At 42.6% G+C, this 9837-nt stretch overlaps 1 long non-coding RNA gene across 1 annotated transcript; it reads left to right on the top strand.

Moving 5' to 3' along the window:
• Positions 1 to 920: 920 nt before the first annotated feature.
• On the top strand, positions 921 to 8689 carry LOC111942909 (uncharacterized). Its single transcript, XR_002870738.2, has 2 exons — positions 921 to 1422; positions 1668 to 8689. It is a non-coding gene; the product is annotated as an uncharacterized LOC111942909 (long non-coding RNA).
• The last annotated feature ends 1148 nt before the right edge of the window (positions 8690 to 9837 follow it).

Genomic DNA, 9837 nt, shown 5'->3' with positions numbered 1-9837 from the left:
ACAACTATATGTAGAATAAATATAAACATTTTTTCAGGAAGTCACATTACAAGAGCATTATGAGGGTGAGAAAAATTGGGTGAAACCATAATAGAGTTAATACCTGTCAGTTAATCTCCCAATGCAGGTACAATTACAGCACTGCCTTTAACAACATGATCACACCTCTTATTTTTTTTTAGCTACCAGGTTAGGCCCACAGGGCTGTGAATGAAAACAGGACTAGTCTTCTCAAATATAATTTAAACTTTCTTTCCTTCAGAAAAGACAAGATGTCAGAAGTGACACTGAAGAGAGTGAAAGGAGCGAAGGAGAGGATCTGGAAAAACACAAAGAATAACACAGGGCTTGCTGCAAAACACCAGGATCCAGTAAGTCTTTGGAATGCAGGAATGCTGAAGAGGAGCTAGGGGAGAGGCTTGACAGCAGCTTCACTGGAGTGTGCCTGAGGCCTAGGTGGAGGTGAATTTCATTACATCTATAGGCAGTTAAGTCACTTAAGAAGTTGTTTTCTAGAATTATTCTGTTAGGATTATTCGTTTACTACTACTCTATAATCATTCATCCAGGGAAAAAAGAGTATTCCAGCCAAAGTCCCACTGCATAAAGAGAAGAGGGGTTGAACAAGCTGCTGAAGTTATGACTCCTATGTGTGATTATCTCAAAGCCTTCCCAAAAGGTTCATGAGATAATAAACTGAAATGGGGGAAGATTTAACCAGTTTGCAATTTCAAGACAGTGGCAGTCATAACCAGCCACCCCATGAAAGGACTAGCATGTGAAAGGCACTGGTTTAAATGGCAAATAAGTTTTCACTTGGGAAGTATAAAATGGTCAGGCTCTGGGATAAACCATTTCTGCAACTAAGGCCTGGCCAAATGATACAAGCTGTATTTGCCATATGAATTATACAAAATAGCTCTAATGTCTATGTTGTGAATTAATGTTGTAAATATTGGCTTTTCACAATTATTCTGATAAATATATTATATGCTTTCACTATATTCTTTTCTCTTAGCAAGTTACAGGCTTAGATAGGAATTCTGAATGGTAAGGATATGTCTCATCTGGAGAAGGCAAGATAACTCCAACAGGCAAGACAATGGGAGGATCAAGCTGTGGAAAACAGGCTATTATCAGCAGCAGGAAATGGAGAGCAAACTGTTACCAAAAAGCCGGTACCAGGACGTTGGTAAGGGGGAAAGAGATGAAGCCCATCTGCTCTCTGAGGACGTATAAGGGGCCTGGACCCTTATCAACAAGTGACCATCTGCAGCAGAAAGGAAACCAAACTCCAAAATAATGCTGACCAGCAGAAAATAACATGATCCAAGAAGGTGGAACCAGGGAGGGGACATGCTTGAATATGCATTAACCTCTCACAGCAAAGAGGGGATAAAAAGGACACTCCTGAGATACCAGGTGTGTTCCTGGTAACCCACCAGGGCACCCGGCCGTTTTAACCCTTTGCTTTATTTCTTTTGTCTCCTAATTGTCTTTTGTTTATAATAAATTCTTTTTATAATTTATTAAGTGAAACTCGTTTTTAAGAATTTTTGGGGGCTCGTCCGGGATAAGCACCTCACCTCTAGGACCACCGGAGATGCAGAACGGGGAAACAGGCGCGCCCCTGCTGAGTTCAGCAGATCCCATTCTGTTTCTCCTAGCGTGGACCAAGCGGCTGCAGGTCAAAACCCCGAGGACAAGAAGGAGAGGAATAAAGCAAAGGAAAGGGGAAAAAAGGCTCCATAAAACCGCGGTATTTTTGCTCCATAATTCTTGTGCACGAAGACCCAAAGAAGAAGACGGATTGTAAGTAATCTTTGGGGGAGCGGGAAGCGGGGGTTGCAAGATACCCCCGGGGTTACTGGGACTGGGTCTCAGGGGAGGGGTGAGCCCCTCGGGAAAGGGAGCCCAAGGTTTTCCTGGCACAATCCACTGGGAAAACAGAGTAAAATGTGGATTCTGTAAAACTTTGTCAAGTTGAGGATTAAATCCAAGAAATTTGGATTTAAAACTGCCAAATTGAGGAATAATCCAAGAAACTTGGGATATTTGACATATTACAGTGCCCATGGGCGGATATTAACAAGGGAAGTAAAGAGCACCTTATTGTCTTGATGTGACTGGCTGGAGTTGAATGAACAGATGTGAGAATGCGTAAATAGGTGTGATTGTTGCATTGAAGTTTGTGGGGTTTTTTTTTTTTTGGAATTGTGTTGTTAAAGAGGAAAGGTTTTCGATGCTGTGCTGGAGTAGGAGTGAACACGGGTCAGTGCTTCCACAGGGACTGGATCATGGTGGGGACACATGGAGGGATTCGCTTCCTCCCTGCGAGCTCCTGTCCTGGAGCCCCGGGGTGGCAAACCAGAACTGGGGCTTGTAGCCCAGGAGTCGCGGGGGTATTGTATCAAATCTGTTCTCAGCGGGATAGCAGCTCTGCTCTCAGAGCAAAGCCAAGGTTATCTTTAGTGGTGATGGTCCCTCCGTGCCTTTCCTCCCCCCTGGGCAACAAGAGCTGCTTGCGGGGGAGGGGTCGCTTTGGTGAGCTGGTATGTGATTCAGCGTTTGAAGTTGTTTGGTTTTTTTTGGTTTTTTGGGTTTTTTTTTAGAAGTTTTTTTGCCCCACTGTAGCGGCGGTGAAAGGTTTTCCTGGGAGATGGTGCTCCCAGAGCTACTCCCTGCCAAGCTATTGAGACGGAGTGGCGGGTCAGCCTCAGTCAGGGAACTCCTGGAGCTCCGGCCGGCGGTGAGTCCGGCCAGACCCTGGTAAGATCAGGGCACGGAGGGTGCCCTGAGGGGATGAGTTCAGCCCATCCCTTTTGAGTAAAGTGAGGGCAGGGGCCTTCTATGTCTTGGTGTCCCTGGATTGTTTAAACTTATTTGGAGGTCTCAAGCCGCAGAGCTGTGTTTAGGTGGCTGCAGGCAGGCTGGATTGAACCACAGATGCTGGTTCGGGTTCCCTGCTCCAGGCACAGGGGGATCGGAGGAGCTCTCAGTGACTCCTGGAACCTCCTGAAGCTGTGCAACAGGCCGGGAACATGCCCAATGGTGAGAGAGCTGGGTGAGTCCCTCTGGGACCCAGGTTTTCTATGCCAGGGTCTTATGAGACCCCGCACATTAAGTTCTGTGATTTCAGGAGTAAGGACTGGTGTCAAACTGTCTCAGAGAGCTTTTTCTTAGCCAGATGTGTGAGTGAGATATGGAGCAGTACTGGCGTATGGTATCAGCTCCAAACCAAGGGAGCTGCAAGTTGCAAGCCTTTGTTTTTATCGTGTTCTGAGAGAATTCCGTGTATGATGGTGCTGTGGGCTTCTGCAGCAATAAGTTGTGTCGGTGCTTAAAATTTGAGATTTCAGGAAGAGTATGCATCCTGGGAGAAAATGGAAAAGAAGTGAGCTCTGTTTGTTTTTTTCTTGAGTGACTGCAATATTTATTTTGTAGAGAAACAAGCCCATTTCTTAGTATGCCTTCCAATTTCTTTACTTTAGTGAATATCGTAGAATTTTGTGGTTGATTATAATTTTAAAGGCAAGTTACAGTAATTTGCATAGTAGTCACTTCTTGAGGTGAAAACTTATCAGGTTGTCAATAAGTGTTAGAGCTGTTAACCCTAATGTTGTTTGTGTCCCGTGCTGATCGGCACAGCCCATGGTTCTTAACAACAGAACCTGGTGTCAGCCTAAAAGCAAAATCCTGTGGATTGTTGTAAATCTTTTTACTGCTGCTGAAAATTATTTTGTCTCTTTTCACGATATGAAATGCTGATCATCTCTCTGGTGGTTGCTAAGGAGTTATTGTGATAGTGTGTTTAGCTGAAGATCAGGCTTAGAACTGCCATGATTTCTTGTTCTTTTGAATTTGCCAAGAGAGTGCACATGTCTCTAGGAGTGCTTGTGTTGTTTTGCAGCTGTGCTTATTACAAAATCAGAAGTGGACCCAGTTAAAAGATTAAAATTAAGATTGTTGGTGTTTCGAATTAAGAAGAGGATTGTGGAGACTCTAAACTTGGTCTATTTTAATAAGTACATGTGTTAATTTAGAGATGAGTCTTATTTTGTGAAAGAAGAGTTCAAAAACAATTGTAAGACTGGTTCTTGCTATATTGTTCATAGTATATAAGCTGCAAGTACTGTTGAAACATAAAGGTATTGTCAGAAACTTGTCAATGTATCTAAATGCCTGTAAGAATAAAAGACCTGACCTATCTTGTCATGAGAAAAGTTACACTAGAGATTATTCACATTAAGCAGCTGTGTGAGGATAGACTCCTTTGTACCTGTAGAAGAAAACTTAGAGAAGAATGATGTCTGTGTCTTCATTTCTAGCTTGACTGAAGATCTGTTCAAGGCAGAAGAAATAGAAATTGCAAGTTTGTTTTAGTTGGTAAAAGGAGCTAGCTAGCTGACTGGTCTCTGTGTCTAGTGCCTTTGATGGCTTTGGGGAGCGTCCCCAAAAGGAGGTGTTAGAATTTGTTGTTATTCTGAAGCAAAGTAATTTGTGTAGTGGAGATTCTGGAGGGATGTGGTGTAAAGAGTGGCGAGATAATAGTGGCAAAGAGAAAGAGAGAGGTTTGCGTCTCTTTTCATTAAAGTTGTAAAGATTTTTAGAAAGAGAGCGAGAAGTGTCTTGTTGGCTCCGAAGAGTGAGCACTGGCTTGTGGGGAGAAAAACTTTCAAGCGCAATTAGAGATGAGAATTGTGCCCGAAATAGGAGATGTTAGGAGCATCTGGAGCGCTGGTTTAAGAGTTGCTAGGTTTAGGTGTTGTTTTATTGCTTTTATGTAAAGCGGCTGTAGCAGGACCCGGTCCCTGTGAGTGGTGAACAGCAGGGCCCGGTGTGGCGGCTCCCGGTCCTCTCCCACCTGATGTGAAGGGTGCAGAGTGCGGTTCGTGAGTGGCGCTGCTGGAGCGGGACCCGCTGTGTCTGTGCCGGGGTCTCCAGGGGTGCAGGGTGCCGGCAGTGCTCGCCGGCCCGGCAGCGGCGCTGGGTGAGGTTTGCTGCTGAGGAGCGAGCTGGCCCAGCAGAGGAGCCCTAGACCAGAGCACTGTGGACTGCGGGCTCTGCCCCCCGGCTGTGGTGGGAGCTGAGTGTGTTTGAACATGCCAGTCCTGTGTGTGAAGGGACGGCACAGCAGGGAAAGAGGAGACACGAGCTTTGCCCCAGGGTCAGCACACAAGTGACTGGCAAGGACACAAGTGGGCCCCTGCAGAGCGAGCGGCTGAAACAGCCTGCTCGGCCCAGAGCTGCGGCAGCGGGAGTGGGGGAGAGAGATAGCCTGAAAAACTGCTGTCAATGGGAAAGGAACGGAACAAAGGCCGAGAAACAGACCGGTGGATGATGAGACCAAAGCAAAAGTAGTCTTGCTCGTTAGATTCTGAAAACCTCATCAAGGAGTTTAATTTCTTGAAATAGGATTTTTTTTCTCTCTTATTTTTTTCTTCTCTTTCTTTTACTCTTGTTGTTAAAAGGAAGGGGTTTGTTCTAAGAAACCGATAAAAGAAGTTTGTGAAGCTAAACAAGTAAATAGTAACCAAAAGGTAAAAAAGGTAATGAATGTAATTTATTTGAAGTCAAAACTAACCTAGCCTTTCTTGTTTAACTAATCTGAACGTGCAGAAAGAGATTGGCTCCTATGTTAACTGTTAAATTTCGCTGATGGAAAATTTTGATGTGATGTTTTCATTCTCCCTGTGTTATTAAGAAATTGTTTTCAGGTACTACTGATAATTAAGGCAGAGAAGCTGCAATCTGGACCAAAGAGTGAAGTTGGATTCACACCAATAAGATCAAAAGAGCTGAGGACTGGACTGTAATACCCAAACTGAGTGATACCAAATGTACTCTTGAGCAGAGACCGGCGGTAATGAACTGATCCAAGGAATGAGCTAAGAATCACGCCTAACTGGGAAGTAAGACCAAGCCTGTATCAGTAGTTTCAAGTCCTGCCTGGATAAGTTCTGGGACACTTTGATATCCACCTTGGGGAGGAAAACTCCCACTCCAAACAGGAGGACTGGGGCTGTTTTGGTTGGGAAATCCTCGTATATTTTTACTTTTGCCTGTGATTTGTATAAAGGAGGGGGGAGAACCACAACTTCCATCAGTGCCACACCATATACCTTGTCTAAATCATCCCAATACGGGACATGTTATCTGGATTAAATATAAGTGTTTAAATTAGAGAATAATAGGTATTGTGGTCCGCAAAGTTAAGCCTCTCATTGCAGGAAGTGTGAGGTGTCAAATCTATTAAGAATAACTTAAATGATAACTTTTTTTTTACAGATGGGAAATTACTAGTGCGTGTTGAGTGGGAAGTACCTGAGGAACGGTGGGAAACTGCTGTTAAAAGGTGTCAAAAGAAATTTGCTTGGAAATTACAAAAGAGGAAGTGACAGGGAAATAAGGGGGCAAGACCAGACTGACCACTACAACTCGCCACCGAGAAGAATATAAAACACCTGCTGTGAGCTGCAACCTCATAGGCAGGATTGGTGGGGGTGTAAGCCATACTGGACCCCTATTATTCCTTCTTCTGTCACTTATCCTTTTCCCTTTTGGGACACCAGTAAAGCCATGTTACAAATGCTATCAAAAGCTTGACATGGAATGACACCGGGGTTTCTTTCTTATTACCCACACCAGTATCAATAATCACTGCTATAACCCATCCAAATTAAGTACCTGTATGCATAAAGGGAAAATATTAGACTACAGAAAATCTAGGAACAAGTAGTAACAGATTAGAAAACAACTGCCCAAAAAGGAGAAAAAGATGGATTTGCTTCACAGTTGTTGCCAGGAGAAATAACCAAGATTTGGTAAGAGAGCAAATGGTAAGTGAAAAGATAAAGCCAACACAGTAACCTAGACCTGTATTAACCTCACGTCAGGACATGTAAGCAAAGCTCAAACAGCAATTAAATGGAGAAAACTTCTTCATGAAGTGAGAAATACTCCTGGTAAAAAGTATAAAGCTGGTAATAAAACTTGTACATAGTAAGTTCCAGAGAAACCAACTCGGTATTAGACCCCAAGGAAAGTAAAAGAAAAAATTGTGTACATAGTAATAGAACCAGATTCTTCCAGTGTAATAGTACAGAGAAAAATCCTTACTCTGGAAATAGCCAAATTTTGAGGAAATATAAATCAACAGAAAAATGACTATTAGAAAGCACCAGAGGTCTTATTTTGGGATATGTGAGAAAAGGGCATACCCAAAGCTCCCTTCGCAATGGAAGGGGAATTGTACTCTGAGAATGATTCAGCTAGGATTTTTTCTTTTTGTCAGGACAAGACAGAAATTAGTTGGGGGTGTTGGTTTTTGAGGTCCTAAAAAGAAATAAAAGGGAATAGTTTGAGTACCTCAAAAATGGGGAGATGAGAAATAGCCCCTGAACACATATTAGAAACATTCTTGGGCACAAGATGGAAGTTGGCGATATCAAACCCCAATTTTTGCATTATGAAACTCCAAGTTGTTGTAGAAATCATAACCAGTGAAACAGCTGGAGCTATAGAATTAATAGCCAGTCAGTGATGAAAGCCAGTGGCAATATATCAAAATAAGCTGGCTTTAGACTATTTATTGCATAAAAGAAGGGGTGTTCTGTGAGAAAATTAATACATAAGATTGTTGTTTTCAATGACAATAAAAATGCCGTTCTAGATATCGCCAAAGAAATCAGAAAAATGGCCCATGTGCCAGTCCAAAAATGAAAACCAGTAATGACCACTAACTGGTGGGATAATATATTGGGGATAGAGTAGTAGAAGAAGCTAAGTTTCTTCTCCTTGTAGCAGTGCTACAGCTGGTTTAATATTTCTTCCTTGTTTAATCCCCTGTTTAATTTGGCTAATCACCAAAGTAGTGCAAGGCATGCAAATAGTAGTAATGCCTACAGACTCAAAATTGGCTACATCTAGAATGGCACAAAAAAATCATGGTATTAGGAAAACAAAATAATGTGAAAGATCTATTGGAAAAAGCTAAACTGATTTGTGAGAAAAATGAACGAGTGCTAGAAGCTAGAAAACAAGAATTATTGCTCAAGCCAAATGATTTACAAAAAAAATAAAAGGAGGGCTTGTTGTGAATTAATGTTGTAAATATTGGCTTTTCACAATTATTCTGATAAATATATTATATGCTTTCACTATATTCTTTTCTCTTAGCAAGTTACAGGCTTAGATAGGAATTCTGAATGGTAAGGATATGTCTCATCTGGAGAAGGCAAGATAACTCCAACAGGCAAGACAATGGGAGGATCAAGCTGTGGAAAACAGGCTATTATCAGCAGCAGGAAATGGAGAGCAAACTGTTACCAAAAAGCCGGTACCAGGACGTTGGTAAGGGGGAAAGAGATGAAGCCCATCTGCTCTCTGAGGAAGTATAAGGGGCCTGGACCCTTATCAACAAGTGACCATCTGCAGCAAAAAAGAAACCAAACTCCAAAATAATGCTGACCAGCAGAAAATAACATGATCCAAGAAGGTGGAACCAGGGAGGGGACATGCTTGAATATGCATTAACCTCTCACAGCAAAGAGGGGATAAAAAGGACACTCCTGAGATACCAGGTGTGTTCCTGGTAACCCACCAGGGCACCCGGCCGTTTTAACCCTTTGCTTTATTTCTTTTGTCTCCTAATTGTCTTTTGTTTATAATAAATTCTTTTTATAATTTATTAAGTGAATCTCGTTTTTAAGATCTAAAAGATTTTGCTTACTGAATGTCTTCTCAGGGAGAAGTCTCCTAAGACTAAGAACTAAATTCTTCCAAATGCACACTTTTCCATCAGAAATTATACATAATAAATGGAAGCTTTCTATATGGATGTATTAATTTTGTTGAGATTTCACTTTTAAAATTGGAAAATACAAGCATAACAACACTATCATTTTACTTCGATGGTTTAGGGTTTGGATGATGCTTCACCTTGCAATTTCTTACATAAGATCTAATTTTCAGAATTTATAGTATAACAAAAAAATTTAAGCAAATGTAAAAAATTAATTGCACAACAAAAAAAGTCTGTTTTATATACATTTTTCAGGAAATCTTTTTAGAATATCAGATCATATGTCAGTAGGAAAACCTGTGAACCTTGCTGGTAGCCCAACATTATGTAACTCAAAGGTTGAACCAGCTTTCCCTTGAAGGACTCTGGAGTTTGGGTCTGCAGGCTGCAATCCTGGAAGACAGGCAGCCACCCTCTCTCTGTGGAACATCAGCCTTGAGGAGGATGTCACCTCACCCCCTCTAGCTGCACTTTGGTGGGGGTACAAGACCCTTCATTGGGATCCCTGGTGTAAGGGTTTGCCCATGAATTAACGTACTGTGTCCCTTTGAGTATAATGCTTTCTTTTAAAGTCCCAAATAATACATGAGAATATCAGCATTTAAAAGATTTATGCAGCCTCCAGGGCACAACTGGCCCCTGGGCCCAGAGAACAGGCCCAGCCTCAACTGCTGCAGCCCCATCATGGGGCCCCCAGCTTTGCAGGGGGAGCTGGCAAGGAGAGGAAGCCAAACCAGAACTACAGGGCTTCTGTCTGGAGGCCTGCTGTCCTGACAGAGCTGTCACAGTGGCAGGGTTGCTTTTAACAAACACTTCTCAGTTTTTAAGGCCTCTCCCCTTCTCTGGAGATGTTAATCATTCAGCTCAGGAACTCTCTTGTTGTGTCACATCAGAGAACAGACTCTGACAGCACAGATGACTGCAGTGGTTGCAGTGCAGCCTCCTAGCTTGCTTCTGTTGCACCTGTTGCACTCTCCACACTTGGGAGGCCTGAGTGCCCTTGGAGATCAATCCCCTACTGCCCTAAGTCCATA

Source organism: Cyanistes caeruleus, chromosome 25 (genome assembly GCF_971803275.1).
Source record: "Cyanistes caeruleus chromosome 25, bCyaCae1.hap1.1, whole genome shotgun sequence".
Taxonomy (NCBI): Eukaryota; Metazoa; Chordata; class Aves; order Passeriformes; family Paridae; genus Cyanistes; species Cyanistes caeruleus.
The sequence above is the reverse complement of the archived record's forward strand: the minus strand, read 5'-3'. Positions and strand labels throughout refer to the sequence as shown.